General features: G+C 39.3%; 1 protein-coding gene and 1 pseudogene across 5 annotated transcripts in view; both read right to left on the reverse strand.

Moving 5' to 3' along the window:
- Positions 1–16,125, reverse strand: part of EDA (ectodysplasin A) — a 415,885-nt gene that overhangs the window by 345,980 nt on the left and 53,780 nt on the right. The gene's annotated exons all lie outside the window — the stretch shown is intronic.
- On the reverse strand, positions 3,756–4,316 carry LOC145713945 (large ribosomal subunit protein uL11 pseudogene; annotated as a pseudogene).

The following is a 16,125-nucleotide window of genomic DNA, read 5'->3' on the forward strand; positions in this document are numbered from 1 at the left end:
TCCCCCACTCTCACATACATTCTCTTTCAAAAATAAAATAAAACATTTTTTAAAGAGATGGCAACATTTCCCAACTTGATCTATAGATTCAACATAATCCCTATCAAAATCCCAGTCAGAATCTTTGCAGAAATTGTGAAGCTGATCTTAAAATTCATATGGAAATCCAAGGGGTACAGCAATTTTGAAAAATAAAGTTAGAGAACTCACATTTCCTGATTTAAAAACCCAGGGGAACCTGGGATGCTCAGTCAGTTAAGCATGTGACTCTTGATTTTGGCTCAGGTCATGATCTCACCATTTGTTGTAGCTGCACCTCAGGCTCAGAGCTGGCTGAGTGGAGCCTGCTTGGGATTCACTCATTCATTCATTCATTCCTTTTCTCTCTCTCTCTCTCTCTCTCTCTCTCTCCGTGCCCCACCTCTGCCTGCAGGAGCTCTCTCTCTCAAAATAGATGGATAAATTAAAATTAAATTGGAGCGCCTGGGTGGCTCAGTCGATTGAGCGTCCAACTTTGGCTCAGGTCATGATCTCACAGTCGTGAGTTCGAGTCCCACGTTGGGCTCTGTGCTGACAGCTCAGAGCCTGGAGGCTGCTTCGGATTCTATCTCCCTCTCTCTGACCGTCCCCCGTTCATGCTCTCTCCCTGTCTCAAAAATAAGTCATACAGAGAAAGACAGATACCATATGTTTTCACTCTTATGTGGATCCTGAGAAACTTAACAGATGACCATGGGGCAGGGGAAGGAAAAAAAAAAGTTAGAGAGGGAGGGAGCCAAAGCATAAGAGACTCTTAAAAACTGAGAACAGGGGCGCCTGGGTGGCTCAGTCAGCTGAGCGTCTGACTTTAGCTCAGGTCATGATCTCACAGTTCGTGGGTTCAAGCCCCGCATCAGGCTCTCTGCTGACAGCTCAGAGCCTGGAGCCTGCTTTGGATTCTGTGTCTCCCTCTCTCTCTACCCCTCCCCCACTCATGCTCTGTCTCTAAAAAATGAATAAACCCTAAAAAAATATTTTTAATTAAAAAAAAAATGAGAACAAACTGAGGGTTGACGGGGGGGTGGGAGGGAGGGAAGGGTGGGTGGTGGGTACTGAGGAGGGCACCTGTTGGGATAAGCACTGGGTGTTGTATGGAAACCAATTTGACAATAAATTTCATATTAAAAAAATAAAAAATAAAAAAACTTAAAATTAGATTAAAATAAATTTAATTTAATTTAAAAAACAATAAAAACTTACTACAAAGCTACAAAGTAATCAAGACAGTATGGTACTGGCATAAGGATAGACACATTTAACAATGGAACTGGTCAAAGGATAGACATACAGATTAATGGGGTACAGTTGAGAGTCCAAAACTAAACCCTTACATTTAAAATCAATTGATTTTCACTAACATGCCAAGACCATGCAATTCAATGGGGGAAAATAATAGTCTTTAACAACGGTCCTGGGACAAATGTACACCCACATGCAAACGAATGAAATGGGATCCCTTATTCATACCATACAAGAATATTAATGGAAAATGGATAACAGACCTCAATGTAAGAGCTAAAACTATAAAACCCTTAGGAGAAAACACTGGAGTAAAAATCCTTGTGAACCCATGTTAGGCAATAGTTTCTTAGAAATGACACCAAGGGGCGCCTGGGTGGCGCAGTCGGTTAAGCGTCCGACTTCAGCCAGGTCACGATCTCGCGGTCCGTGAGTTCGAGCCCCGCGTCAGGCTCTGGGCTGATGGCTCGGAGCCTGGAGCCTGTTTCCGATTCTGTGTCTCCCTCTCTCTCTGCCCCTCCCCCGTTCATGCTCTGTCTCGCTCTGTCCCAAAACTAAATAAAAGTTGAAAAAAAAAATTTAGAAATGACACCAACAGCACAGCAGCAAAAGAAAAAAATTAATAAATTGGACATTATCAAAATTAAAACCTTTAAAAAATATTTATTTTGAGAGGGAAAGAGCATGAACAGGGGAGGGGTAGAGAAAGAGAGTGAGAGAGAATCCAAAGTAGGCTCTGCGCTGACAGCAGAAGGCCTGAAGCAGGGCTTGATCCCATGAACCAAGATCATGACCTGAGCCAAAATCAAGAGTTGGATGCTTTACCAACTGAGCCACCCAGGTGCCCCCAAATTAAAACTTTTCTGCTACAAAGGACACCATTAAGAAAGTGAAATAACTCACAGAATTGGGGTCACAGATATATAAGGGACTCTTATCCAGATTATATAAATAACTCTTACTACTCAACAATAAAAAGATAGATAGCTTGGGTGGCCTGGGTGGCTCAGTCAGTTGGGCATCAGACTTTGGCTCAGGTCATGATCTCTTGGCTTGTGGGTTCAAGCACCATGTCGGGCTCTGTGCTGACAGCTCAGAGCATGGAGCCTGCTTTGAATTCTGTGTTTCCATCTCTCTTTGCCCCCTACCCTACTCATGCTCTGTCTCTCTCTCTCTCTCAAAAATAAATATTTAAAAAAAATTAAAAAAATATTAATAGCTCAATTAAAAAATAGGCAAAGAATATGCACAGACATTTCCCCAAAGCAGATATACAATTAGCCAATAAGCACATAAAAAGATGCTTAACATCATTAGTCTTTAGGGAAATGCAAATAAAAATCACAATTGAGGGGCACCTGGGTGGCTCAGTAGGATAAGCATCCGATTTTGGCTCAGGTCATGATCTCATAGCTTGTGAGTTCAAGCAATGTGTCAGGCTCTGTGTTGACAGCTCAGAGCCTGGAGGCTGCTTCAGATTCTGTGTCTCCTTCTCTCTCTGCCCCTCCCCGGTTGGTGCTCTGTCTCTGTCTCAAAAAATAAAGATTAAAAAAAATTTCTTTAATCACAATTTAAATGCCACTTCATTGGGATGGATATAATAAAAAAGACAGATAATAACAAGTATTGGAGAAAATGTGAGAAAAATTGGAACCCTTGTATGTGGGAATGTAAAATGATGCAGTCATTTTGGAAAACAGTCTGGCAGCTCCTCAAAATGTTAAACATAGAGTTAGCATAGGACTCAGAAATTCCATTCCTAGGTATATAATCAAGAGAACTGAAAACAAATGTCCACACAAAAACATGTACACAGTTGTTCATAGCAGCATTATTCATAATTGCCCAAAGTGGAAACAATTCAAACATCCATTCACTGATGGATCAATAAACAAAATATAGAATCCATGCAATGGAATATTCTTTCACCACAGAAACAATAAAATACTGATTGTAACATGGATGAACCTTTAAATAGTATGGTAAGTGAAAAAGAAAATAATAAAAAAAATTATATGATTCGATTTACATGAAATGTCCAGAAAAGTCCAAACTATAGAGACAGAAAGTACACTAATGGTTTTTGGAGGCTGGAGGAGAGGAAGATTAGAGGAAAATGGGAGTGATTAGTTATATATACGTTATATCTATATGGGGCTTTTTTGTGACTCTAAAATTTATTTTGGTGATGACTGCACAATTCTGTGAATATATTAAAACTCACTGTACACTTTACATGGGTGAAGTGTATGGTATGTGAATTTTAATAAAACTGTTGCTTAAAATAAAAGCAGTAATGAGTAAAACTGCTGGCACCATGTCACGGATGAAGGTGGGGCACCAAACTATACTACTGGCCATTATATTCTTTACCACAATGCACTTGGGGCAAAATAAATACCATCTCACTTAAGGATGCTTTTTGGTTTGGTTTCATTGTCAAAGGATCCTTTATTAAAATATTTTCCTTTGCAGTGCTTAACTAGCTGGGCATTCCACTGCACCACTATTGATGTCATCTATGATGTCATGAGGGTGGCGGCCATCAACATTGCAGCCCACAGACTGGGCAGTGGCCAGAATCTCTTTAATGATTCCAGAGAGTTCCCTGGCTAACGATCGGATCAGTGTCGCATCTGTCGGGCAATGTTGACAGTCTCATCAAAAGTGATATTTCCACTGTTCTTAATGTTTTTCTGCTTCTTTCTGTCTGTTGGTGGTTCCTTGAGGGCTTTGATAATCACGGCAGAGGCAGAAGGTACCACTTCAATGTGGGCCTGTCTGTTCTGAATGGTCAGTTTCACTGTAATCCTCAGACCCTTCCAATCACCGGTTGGCGATGTCATCACCAACCTTTTTTGGAGACAGACCCAGTGGGCTGACTTTCGGGGCCAGGGAAGACTTGGCACCGACTTTGTCACTGGTGCGCCTCAGGAATATGACTTTGGTCTCTTTGGGGTAGAACTTAGGCAGCATGGTGGAGGCAGTTGGTGTCGGATGAACCCGGATTCGGGACCACCGAAGACTGTTGCACCGTCGCCTCCTCTGAGCCGAAAGCCAAAAAAAGCTCACTTAAGGATGCTTTTGATGATGGGGCGCCTGCATGGCTCAGTTGGTTGGACCACTAACTTGATTTTGGCTTAGGTCATGCATGATCTCACAGTCTGTGGGCTCCAGCCCCATGTTGGGCTTTGCTACTGACAGCACAGGGAACCTACTTGGAATTCTCTCTCTCCTCTCTCTCTGTCCCTCCCCCCATTCGCACTCAACGTTTTCTCTCTCTCTTTCAAAATATCAATAAATGAAATAAACGTTAAAAATTAAAAAAAAAAGAATTCTCTTGATGAAGCAGAAGACATTATAGTTTTTGTTCATTAAAATGTTTATGTTAACATGCATTGGGTTTATTATTATTTTTATTTACTTATAGGAGAACACGAGTGCATTTGCACGTGTGTGGGGGCAGGGGTGCGGCAGAGGGAGAGAATCTTAAGCAGACTCCATGCCCAGCGCGGAGCCCCATGCCAGATTCAGTCTCCTCAATCTCACTACGGTGAGATCATGACCTGAGCTGAAATCAAGAGTCAGTCGTTTAACCGACTGAGCCATCCAGGTGCCCCTATTATTGTTATTTTTAAATAAATGAAAAAAAATTTTAAAGGCTATAGAAATCATAAAAACTTGTAATGCTACATAACATACTGCATCCTTCTGAACTGACTCCAGTTTGCTTGTGTAGTTTGTAGAAGTTAAAAACTCTTATCCTGCATTGGCAACAGTCAAAAATCCTCTTCTGCTTTTCTCAAGAGGGTAAAATATACATCACAAAAATATTTGGGTGGCAGTGTTAGGAACGTAATTTATCTTATTCTTAAAAATAAAGTTCTTTCTAAAATATACTGCTTAAGGTCTTAATTTTCAAAATCTGTTTCACTGTATCTTGAATTGTATAATATGTTGCAAGATGGCCTAAAATGCTAGTTCTAGATGTCACAGTTAATCCAAGTTTTCAAATTATTCTTCCAAATTATCTAGGTCATAAATCTATTCATTCAAATATTTATTGTACTCATTTTTATATCACAAAGGCCCAGATATTACCAGCTAATAAAATACAATATTTGAATAAATGTTCCCATGAAATAATTTGCTGTAATCTTGCTACAACACAAAAGATATTTGCTAACTGGCTCCAAGGGAGAGTAAAAAATTAGTTGAATAATTTATTTCAAATATAAGAGCTGTTCAGTATTAAAGTACTTTTAAAATTAAATTTTAGTTTACTCCATTATTCAGAAACACATTAGTTGTAAATGATTCCATTTCAGGAAATTTTCTTGGCTCTTTCTCTCCCTGGGTAGTCACTGAAAAGACTTTTAGGAAAATTAAAGTTTTCAGAAAAAAAGTTTAAAAAGTAATGAATATTGCCAAACAGTCGCTTCTGTGTTCCAGTACCCATATATAAACTAAATAAAACAAAACCAAGAGGTTTAAAATTGAAAACTTTCCAAATTAAAGACTTCTTTCCATTTTCATTTCCCAAGCTTGAGTTCCAAGTTCTTATCCAATCTCCTTCAAGTTTTGGCTCTCTCAGCATTCTGTTGGGTATAGCATCTAATAAAATTCCAGGCCACAGTCACTGAATAAATGAGCAAAGCTAAACAAATGGCATTCCTTATCAAATAAACACTAACATGATTGAGCATACAGCATTTCAGTCAACATCTGCTCTATAATCATATTTCCTATGTTATAAATGTAGAGTGAATGAACAATTCATTTTTATGGATTTACTGCTTCATGCTGCCTCTCCACTATTTTTCAATTTTAGTTAGAGGAACCTCAACAAGAAAGTATATACTAAATGCAGGGAAACCTTGATTATCTAAAACCTGTCAGGCATGAATTATCCAAGTTGTCCACCTAAAGTCTTATGACCTTATAAACAAACCATTTTTAATTTAATTTGATGGGTAGGAATCTAAACACAATACTCACTGCTTATTTTCACAAATAGAATATGTGGATGATCAGAAATTAATCATTTTTTTATGAATTTGGGTCATTATTATGAACATCAATTACTATATTATGTTATAACACACCAATGCCCTCAAGGCCTATTTAAGCAATATAGAGCTATTAGTCCCACACTGCTGTGAGTCCTTGGCCTGTTTTTTGGTTTTGCTGTCTCCTTCCTTACAGTCAGCTATACCTCCCACCTATCTTCTATGAGCCTTTCTAACATTTCTAAATTGCCTCTCCATAGCTGTTGGCTGGAAAATCTGATAATCATGATTTAAGCAAAATGATGAGTAAATAAATTATGAGTGAGGATTTGAGGAGCTTACCCTATAAAGTGCATGTGCTTAAGTGCATGGATTTTGTGGCACATACTTTATCTGCACAAAGCCTTTTTTCTTCATCCTAGTTCTTTGGGGAAGTCACTAGACCACTGAATTCCAGCTGTATGATACCATATTTGATAAAACCTCCCTTTTACCATTGGAACAATTTACAATCTGGCACAAAGTCCTTAGGCAGTAAAAACAAGGTTTGATTAAGATAAATCTACTCCTTCTGCAACTGAAGATAAAAAAAAAGTATAGTCTTTCTAAACCTAAACACTTAGGATACCTAAGAGATAAATTGCATTGTGATTTAACGCTTTGGAAGCATGACTAAGAAATCTGAAATTTCATATAAAACTAAGGATATAAATAAGAGAACAAATTCAATTCAATCAGCAAATGTTTATTCAGCATCTAGCATATTCATGGCATTATACTAGACACTACAGGGGATATAAAATGAGTAATACACAGTCCGTGCTTTAAGAACTTAATATCTAGTAGGCAAGATTAGATACAAATGACTAAGATAAAAGGCAAAGAAATGTAAGGAATGTAAGAAATACATAAACAAGATATAATGGGAGTTCAAAGAAAGAAAGAGATTTAGTTTTGGGAGAAGGATCAGAAAGTAACAAAGAGTTCCATGGAATAAATGGCATTCATGATGAGCCTTACAGGTTGGATGGGTTTTTAAGAGAACAGGAGGAAGAGGCAACAGTAGTCGGCATCTCAAGCTGAGGCAAATGCAGTCATTCATTCCACAAATATTTACTGAGCGTTTCTTATGTGTCACTACTGTAGTTACTGGGGATACATACAACAGTGAACACAACAAAAATTCCCGCCTTTATGGAGCTGATATTAAGGTGGTGAGGGTGATGAGATCGTGGGAGAGGAGAATGAGAATAACCAAAAATAGTAACTAATAACAGCAGTAACAGTTAACACATTAGAGCACTTGTAGTAGGCACTGTTTAAGTGCTTTACATATAAAATCTTTTCATCCTTGGGGCACCTGGATAACTCTGTCAGTTGAGCTTCTGACTTCATCTCAGGTCATGATTTCATGGTTTGTGCGTTTGAGTCCCGCATCAGGCTCTGTGCTGACAGCTCAGAGCCTGGAGCCTGCTTAGTTAATATTCTGTGTCTCCCTCTCTCTCTGCACCCCGCCCCCCCCCCCCGCCCCGGCTCCTGCTCTATCAAAAATGAGTGAACGTTAAAAAAAAAAATTAAGGGGTACCTGGGTGGCTCAGTTGGTTAAGCTTCCAACTTCGGCTCAGGTCATGATCTCACGGTCTGTGAGTTCGAGCCCCGTGTCGGGCTCTGTGCTGACTGCTCAGAGCCTGTAGCCTGTTTCAGATTCTGTGTCTCCCTCTGTCTCTGCCCCTCCCCTGTTCATGCTCTGTCTCTGTCTGTCTCAAAAATAAATAAACGTTAAAAAATTTAAAAAAAATTAAAATCTTTCATCCTCAAAACACCTCTATGACGTAGATTACTATTACCCCCCATTTTCAGATAGAAAACTAAGACACAGAGGTGAAATAAACTGCCCAAAAGCACACAATGAGAAATGGAATCACAAGTCAAACCTGGGGTGTCCATGCTGTAGACTGTGATCTTACCAATTATCGTATACCATATAAACATGATCTACAACATGTTAAGCACTATATTCAAGGAGCAGTAAGCCAATTACTTGGAATATATAAGGGAATAGTAAAGGACAGAGCTGATGAAATAGGTTATGCTTATACTATGGAAGGCCTGGAATATAAGACAGAAGAGTCTGTCTGCTGAATTAAATGCAACTGGAAGTCACTGAAGATGATCATATGATTAATGCCTCACTTTATAAAGGATGAACTGGAGTGAGGAGAAAGGCTAGGAAAGGAGATCAGATTTACCACTGAATATTTTTATTAAGATTATTGACATAGCCCTGGTGAAAAGTAATCAAGGAAAATAACATAATGTAACCTAACAGGTAACATGACATAATAATTTATGACATAACAATTTATGGGAGTTCCAAGAAACTAGAGATAAAATGTGTGCGCACACATGTGCACACACACACACACACACTATTGAAAACCACATTCTCTTCCAGTTCAGGCCAAAACTTTGGAGGCATTTTTGACTCCTCTTTTTCCTCTCATATCCCATATCCAATCAAAAGCAAATCCAGAATCCAACAATTTTTCACCACTTTCACTACCACTACCCTCATCCAAGCCATCATCAACTCTCACCTGGCTTAATGCAATATCTCTTTACTTAGTCCCTGTTTCCACCCTTACCCTACTACAGTCTAGTCTCAAGCCAACAGCCAGAGCTTCCCTAATAAAAAAGTCAAATCAGGTTGCTCCTTTTCTCAAAACTATCCAATGGCTGCCCATTTCACTCATGGTAAAAAGCCAAAGTCTTGGGGCACCTGGGTGGCTCAGTTGGTTAAGCATCTGACTTCGGCTCAGGTCATGATCTCACAGTTTGAGTTCGAGCCCTACATTGGGCTCTGTGCTGACAGTTCAGAGCCTGGAGCCTGCTTCAGATTCTGTGTCTCATTCTCTCTCTGCCCCTTGCCCGCTTGTGCTCTGTCTCCCTGTCTCTCAAAAATAAATGAAAATGTAAAAAACAAACAAACAAACAAACAAAAAAAACCCCCAAAGTCCTTACAATGGCCTACAAAGCCCTACATGGTCTGGCCTCTCCATTTACGTCTTTGACCATACCTCCTACTACTCTTTGTTTTATTCACTCAGCTTCAACACACTGCCACTTTGCTATTTCTGGAACACATGTTCTCTTCCATCTCAAGGCCTTCCACTTGCTGGGCCTTCTGCCTGGAATGCTCCACTTTTGCCCTCCCATATCTGTCTGGCCCTTTCCTGACCTCCTTCAAATCTCTGCTTAAATGTCAATTAGCTCTCTTAGAGTATACCATTTCAAATTGTGCACACATACACATTCTGTCCCAATCTTCCCTATCCAACTTCCCTAATTTTTCCCTATAAAACTTTCATTATGTGATGTTCTATTTTACTTATCTGCTTGTGTGTCTTCCTCCATTAGAATATCAGCTAAAAGATGGCCAAGATTTTTGTCTGGTGTGTTCACTGCCATATCCTTAGTGCTTTGAATGGTGCCTGGCATGTGACAGTTCTCAATAAGTATTGAATAAATGAATGAATGAACAAATGAATACATTAATGAATTCAGGAAAAACTAAGTGACAGAAACATGGACACTGCAAAATTAGAATTTATATAACAGGGCAAGGCAACTGATGTGATAGATTGAGCAAGGAAGGAAAAATGATCAAAATGTCTCCATGGTGTCCAGACTCCAGGGATAGCAGTAGCATTATCAGAGATAAAATAGAGGAAACTGATTGGAGAGGGAAAATTAATTCATTGTTAGACATGATGACATATGATATGGGAGCATTAATGAGAGATCAAGCAATGCAAGTCTAGAGCTTAAGAAAGAGGTCAAAACTAAAGATATAGAGATAATAGTGTTGAAGCAGATAGAATTGAACCTTGGGAAAGGCTACATTTAGAAAGTTCAATAAAAAAAAATCAGGGAGGTAGAAAGAGAGCCAAAATAATGTCATATCATCAAGACAAGAGAGAAGAGACTTTCAAGAAAGTGATAGTAAATCAGTATTAAATATTGCAAGAGAAGTCAAGAGGGTTGATTTGGTAATTAGGAAGCCATTGGTGATCTTTGAGAAGAGGTGTTTCATTGAAGTGGCAAGGGTAGAAGCCAAATTCTAAGGCATTTAAAAATGAAAGGTACAATTCTTTTAGTAGGCTTAATAGCGTAAAAATGTTCATAGTCTTTTGCCTAATAACCCCACTTTTTGGAATTTATCTCAAAAAATGGTTCAACAAAAGAATGACAGCAAACAAACACATGAGCACAGGAAGACATACATTTCATTGTCAGTCATAATAAAAAATTATAAACTATTAGAAATATCCAACTATAGGAAAATAGTCTAGTAATTGATGATATGCTAAAATAATAAAATACTTGTTAAATATAAAGAATATGAAGAAACAGGAAATGTTTGATATGTTAGGTAGAAAAAATCAAAACGTAAATTTAAAACATATACCATTTATTTATTTGACATTCAATTATGGAGCACTCCCTAATATTACACACACATACTACATTATACAGTGGCAGATAAAACAGGCCTTTTACCCTCATAAGACTTAATAGTCTGATCAAAACTGTGAAAAAATATATACATACATGCAAACAGAGAAAAGTATACCCTCAAATGACAAAAGTTGTATGTTATGAAGGTAGGATGACTCTCCAATATATTTCCCAACAATACTTTTTCAAGAAAAACATATTTCAAGAAAAATAGCGATCTCCAATAAATAAAGAGGAAAGTAAATATTTATAGCAATGAAAGGAAGAAGAGAGTTGAGAAGGTGGCTTTAGGAGAAGCAGGTTTTGAGGAAATGTTTTTTTAGAAAAGGAAACTTGAGCATGTGCCAAGACAAAGGAGATAGCAGAGAAGCAGAGATTGAAAATTCACACATCTTTCTTACTGCTATGGCTAATTTAACATATCCATTCCGAGAGCTCTTCAAATTCCTTGGAGAATAGAGGTTGAATAGCCTAGAATACCCACCCTAGACCTGATATTTAAATGTGTCTCTTGTGAACGCTAATAAATATCCCATCCTCCACCTAAAAAAAAGCTTGATTCAGATAATAAATTTCATAGTAAAACTACTAAACATAGAGAAAATAGTTACTGAACATTATTAGCTCCCATGAATTGCCTCAGACTATAGAATGTATCCAACCTTACTTCACAAACTGACTCTAAATGATTTTTTTTAATAGATTAAAAATTTGCTGGGTGTCAGGTGTATTTTTATTACCATTTAAAAGGAAGATAACTTAAGGAAAGTGTGGTATAGCACATCTAATGCACCGAGACTTCTCAGTTCCTTAACCTCTTCATCTCCAATGACTTTCTCTTCCATTCCATGTCAGCCACCCACACCCCACACACACACCTTGGAAATTACCATCACCCTTTACCACTCCAAAATCACTAATTCAAACATGACACTCTCTGACCACAACCTTCAAGGTTGCACCCCAATGTTTATAGCAGCACTATCAACAATAGCCAAAGTATGGAAAGAGCCCAAATGTCCATCGATGGATGAATGGATAAAGAAGATGTGGTATATATATACAATGGAGTATTACTCGGCAATCAAAAAGAATGAAATCTTGCCGTTTGCAACTACGTGGATGGAACTGGAGGGTATTATGCTAAGTGAGATTAGTCAGAGAAAGACAAAAATCATATGACTTCACTCATATGAGGACTTTAAGAGACAAAACAGATGAACGTAAGGGAAGGGAAACAAAAATAATATAAAAACAGGGAAGGGGACAAAACAGAAGAGACTCATAAATATAGAGAACAAACTGAGGGTTACTGGAGGGGTTGTGGGAGGAGGGATGGGCTAAGTGGGTAAGGGGCATTAAGGAATTTACTCCTGAAATCATTGTTTCACTATATGCTAACTAATTTGGATGTAAATTTTTAAAAAATAAAAAAAATTTTTAAAAAAGACTAGTCATTAAGGGCATCTTGGTGGCTCAGTCGTTGAGGGTCCAACTTCAGCTCAGGTCATGATCTCGCGGTTAGTGAGTTGAAACCCTGCATTGGGCTCTCTGCTGTCATCGCGGAGTCTGCTTCAGATCCTCTGTCCCCCTTTCTCTGCCCCTGCCCCACTCATGCTCTCTCTCAAAAATAAATAAAACACTTTAAAAAAAGGCAAGTGATTAATGACCTAGCAATTCTTATTGCTTCCCAATCAACCATGAAGAACTCTGATGGCTGTCAAAAAACTGTCACCTCCTAAAATACAATTTAAGAGCATGTGTTTCTTGCAAGCCCTGAGACCATTCAAAGCTACAGATTGGGGCGGGTGAGTAGAGAAATGTGGAGTTAGTCTCAACTTATTAAAATGTTTTTCAGATTTCAAGACAGTCTTTACTTTTAAAATGTTTTTCAATGGAGGGTCGCCTGGGTGGCTCAATCGGTTAAGCATCTGACTTCGGCTCAGGTCATGATCTTGTGGTCTGTGGGTTTGAACTCCACATCGGGCTCTGTGCTGACAGCTCAGCCTGGAGCCTGCTTCAGATTCTGTGTCTCCCTCTGTCTGTCTCTCCCTCAAAAATAAATAAACATTAAAAAATTTTTCTAATGTTTTTCAATGGAAGAAACACCTTGGAAACATTATTAAATATATTACCTGTACAAATTTTGTGGTCAATAGAATGATCCTGAATGTATCAGCCCTTCAGAAAAAAGGGTGGAAAAAAGAAAATTGGTGCTGACATATCCATCCCTAGGGTTCTTACCTCAGCCATGCATTAGAAATCACCTAGGGAAGGGGCACCTGGGTGGCTCAGTCGGTTAAGTGGCCGGCTTCGGCTCAGGTCATGATCTCGCGGTCCGTGAGTTCGAGCCCCACGTCGGGCTCTGTGCTGACAGCTCAGAGCCTGGAGCCCGTTTCAGATTCTGTCTCCCTCTCTCTCTGACCCTCCCCTGCTCATGCTCTGTCTCTCTCTGTCTCAAAAATAAATAAATGTTAAAAAAAGAAAAATTAAAAAAAAAAAAGAAATCACCTAGGGAATTTTTAAAAACACATATTCCTTTTCCCACTCCACCCCCAGGCCTATTCATATTCTTCGGGTTCAGGCCCAGAAATCTGCATCTTTAAAACTCCTCAGATTTTTCTGATGTACTATCAGGTTTGAAAACCAAAGTTAAATCATTTAGACTGTTCACTACCCACAACCCCACAAAAATGTCCTATTACAGGATACCAAAAGAAATTATTGATTTGTTGCTAAAAATAGATTTCTTGAGGCTAACAGTAAAGTAAATAAAATTTACTATACAGTAGGGGCGCCTGGGTGGCTCAGTCGGTTGAGCGTCTGACTTCAGCTCAGGTCATGATCTCATGGCTTGTGACTTTGAGTGCCACATTGGGCTCTGTGCTGACAGCTGGGAGTCTGGAGCCTGTTCGGGATTCTGTGTCTCCCTCTCTCTGTGCCCCTCTCCTGCTCACACTCTCTCTCTCTCAAATAAATAAATAAACATTAAAAAAATGTTTTTTTAGTTTACTATACAATAGAACTGTATTTTAAGAGCTTTATGAACACTTTATAATGTATCAGTGTCCTTTGCATGGTTGAATATGCTACATTTATGTCCATTTTATAGTGTTAAGGAACCAGGCTGGATCGCTGGCGGAAAAACCAAGCGGCACTCAGCGATCTTGTTGGATCAGAGTTTTACTTTGCACCAGCAGCCTCAGAGGAGATCCTTCTCCAGAGATCTGAGCCCCAAGCACAAGCACGTGGGACAATTTACCGTCTGCTTCTTCCGCATTCCGTATTAGTAGTAATTTGGCGTGCATGGCAAGCAGGGCAGGAAGAAGAACCCGGAAGGAGTCTCTGAACTAGGAACTAGAGTTTATGTTAATCCCTTAGGCCATCTTATGGTGCATAACTTTACTTATTTTCCCAACAGTAAGACTTGGAGCATAATTTTTAAATTTGTTAAATGATTAGAGATTTATAGTTCCTATATGTTTGCTGTTATGCCACACTGTCAGTTAATATCTATGATTTATTTGATGCTGAGTCTTTGGTCAGGAACACAACCCCCCAATTATAATATTGTTCCTGTGGGAAAATATGATCCATTTCATGACACCATTTGCAGGAACACCACAGTGGTGTAGCTCACTTTTCACAAAAGGTATGTTCCTGAAAAGTAGTACAAACTGAATTTCTTTTTTTGTTTATTTTATTTGGGAGAGAGAGTGCACAAGGAGGGGCAAACAGACAGGGAGGAGGAGAGAGAAACTCCCAAGCAGGCTCCGCTATGTCAGCACAGAGCCCAAGAGGGGCTCGATCTCCAACCCCCCCCTCCCCCGCCCACCACCACCGCTGCCGCCACCGCCGCGGCAGCAGCCGCCGCAGCCGCCGAAGTTCACAAAACACAATGAGATCTTAAGAGTCAGGCGCTTAACCCACTGAGCCACCCAGACATCCTGGTACAAACTGAATTTCTATCAGTCAAGTCATTTAAATTCTACCATGGACTAGCTTAACCTAAAAGGAATCCTTTAGTAAACAAAGGAATACTTTGAGAAAAATAAAGCTCATTCTTATTTGCTCTGAAAATTTCGATTTAATACATGGAAGATATATTAAAACAGGGCACAATAATATTTAAGTAGAAGTTAGTCTAGGTTACAGTGCAAATGGTATTTTTTTTGAATATCAACCTGTAGATCATATACTTTAGAGCCCAAAAAAGTAATCACTGAATCTCCAGTGCAAGGTGGTTATCTTTCGTAGTGCTGTGCATTAATCCGGCAAAGAATGTGGATGGCAAGTCTGTTTCTTTGTACTGTAAGATTTAAAAGGACCAGAGTACAGACAAATGCTCACAAAATATTCCTGTGAGTGAGTGAAAAAGGCAGGTATGAGGATCCTCCTTTTTCAAAAAGAAACATAAGCACAGGTTGATTTGTGCAGCTGGAATGGTGAGGACTTCTGAAATGCAGCTAGGTAAACTAAATACTAGAACCAACAGAATAACCAAGAGTCATTGTCTCTAAAGAATGCTGCTCCATTTAACCATTTCCTAGGGCACAAGACGAAGAGATTAAGTCAGAAAAGGGTGCAAAAGTACTTTGTAAGCTTTTAAGTACTATGCAAATAGAGGAAGCAAAGTTCTCATTTGATAGTGGGGGGGGTGGGGTGGGGGTAGAGGTGTTGGGGATTTGAGAAAGTATGAAAAAAATCTAGAAACCATAGGTAGGAAATGGGAGGGCAGCACTAGGGGGTCTAACTTGAGTTCTGTGGTCATGAATTGAAGAGCAGGCAGTGTGGTCATGTTTTTTTTTTTTTTCTCCAGCTTCTTTCAATGCATAGGTACAAGCACCAAGCAGGCAGAAAATTACCATAATTGTAGTTTTGTCAAGTAAATAAAAATAAGTAAGAGGAGCGGGGCCTGGGTGGCTTAGTCAGTTAAGCTGGGGTCATGATCTCAAGGTTCCTGGGTTCAAGCCCCATGCTGGGCTCTGCGATGTCAGTGCAAAGCCTGCTTGGGATTCTCTCTTGCTCTGGCTCTCTCTCTGCCTCTCCCCTGCTCACACTCTCTCTTGCTCTCTCTCTCAAAAATAAATGTTAATTAAAAACTTTAAAAAAAAATAACTGATAAGAGGAGCACCTGGGTGGCTCAGTCAGTTGAGGGTCCTACTTCAACTCAGGTCATGATCTTGTGGTTCGGGAGTTTCAGACCCTTGTCAGGCTCTGTGCTGACAGCATGGAGCCTGCTTTGGATTCTGTGACTCCCTCTCTCTCTGCCCCTCCCCCACTCATGCTCTGTCGCACACGTTCTCTCTCTCTCAAAAAT

Source organism: Panthera onca, chromosome X (genome assembly GCF_046562875.1).
Source record: "Panthera onca isolate mPanOnc1 chromosome X, mPanOnc1 haplotype 2, whole genome shotgun sequence".
Taxonomy (NCBI): Eukaryota; Metazoa; Chordata; class Mammalia; order Carnivora; family Felidae; genus Panthera; species Panthera onca.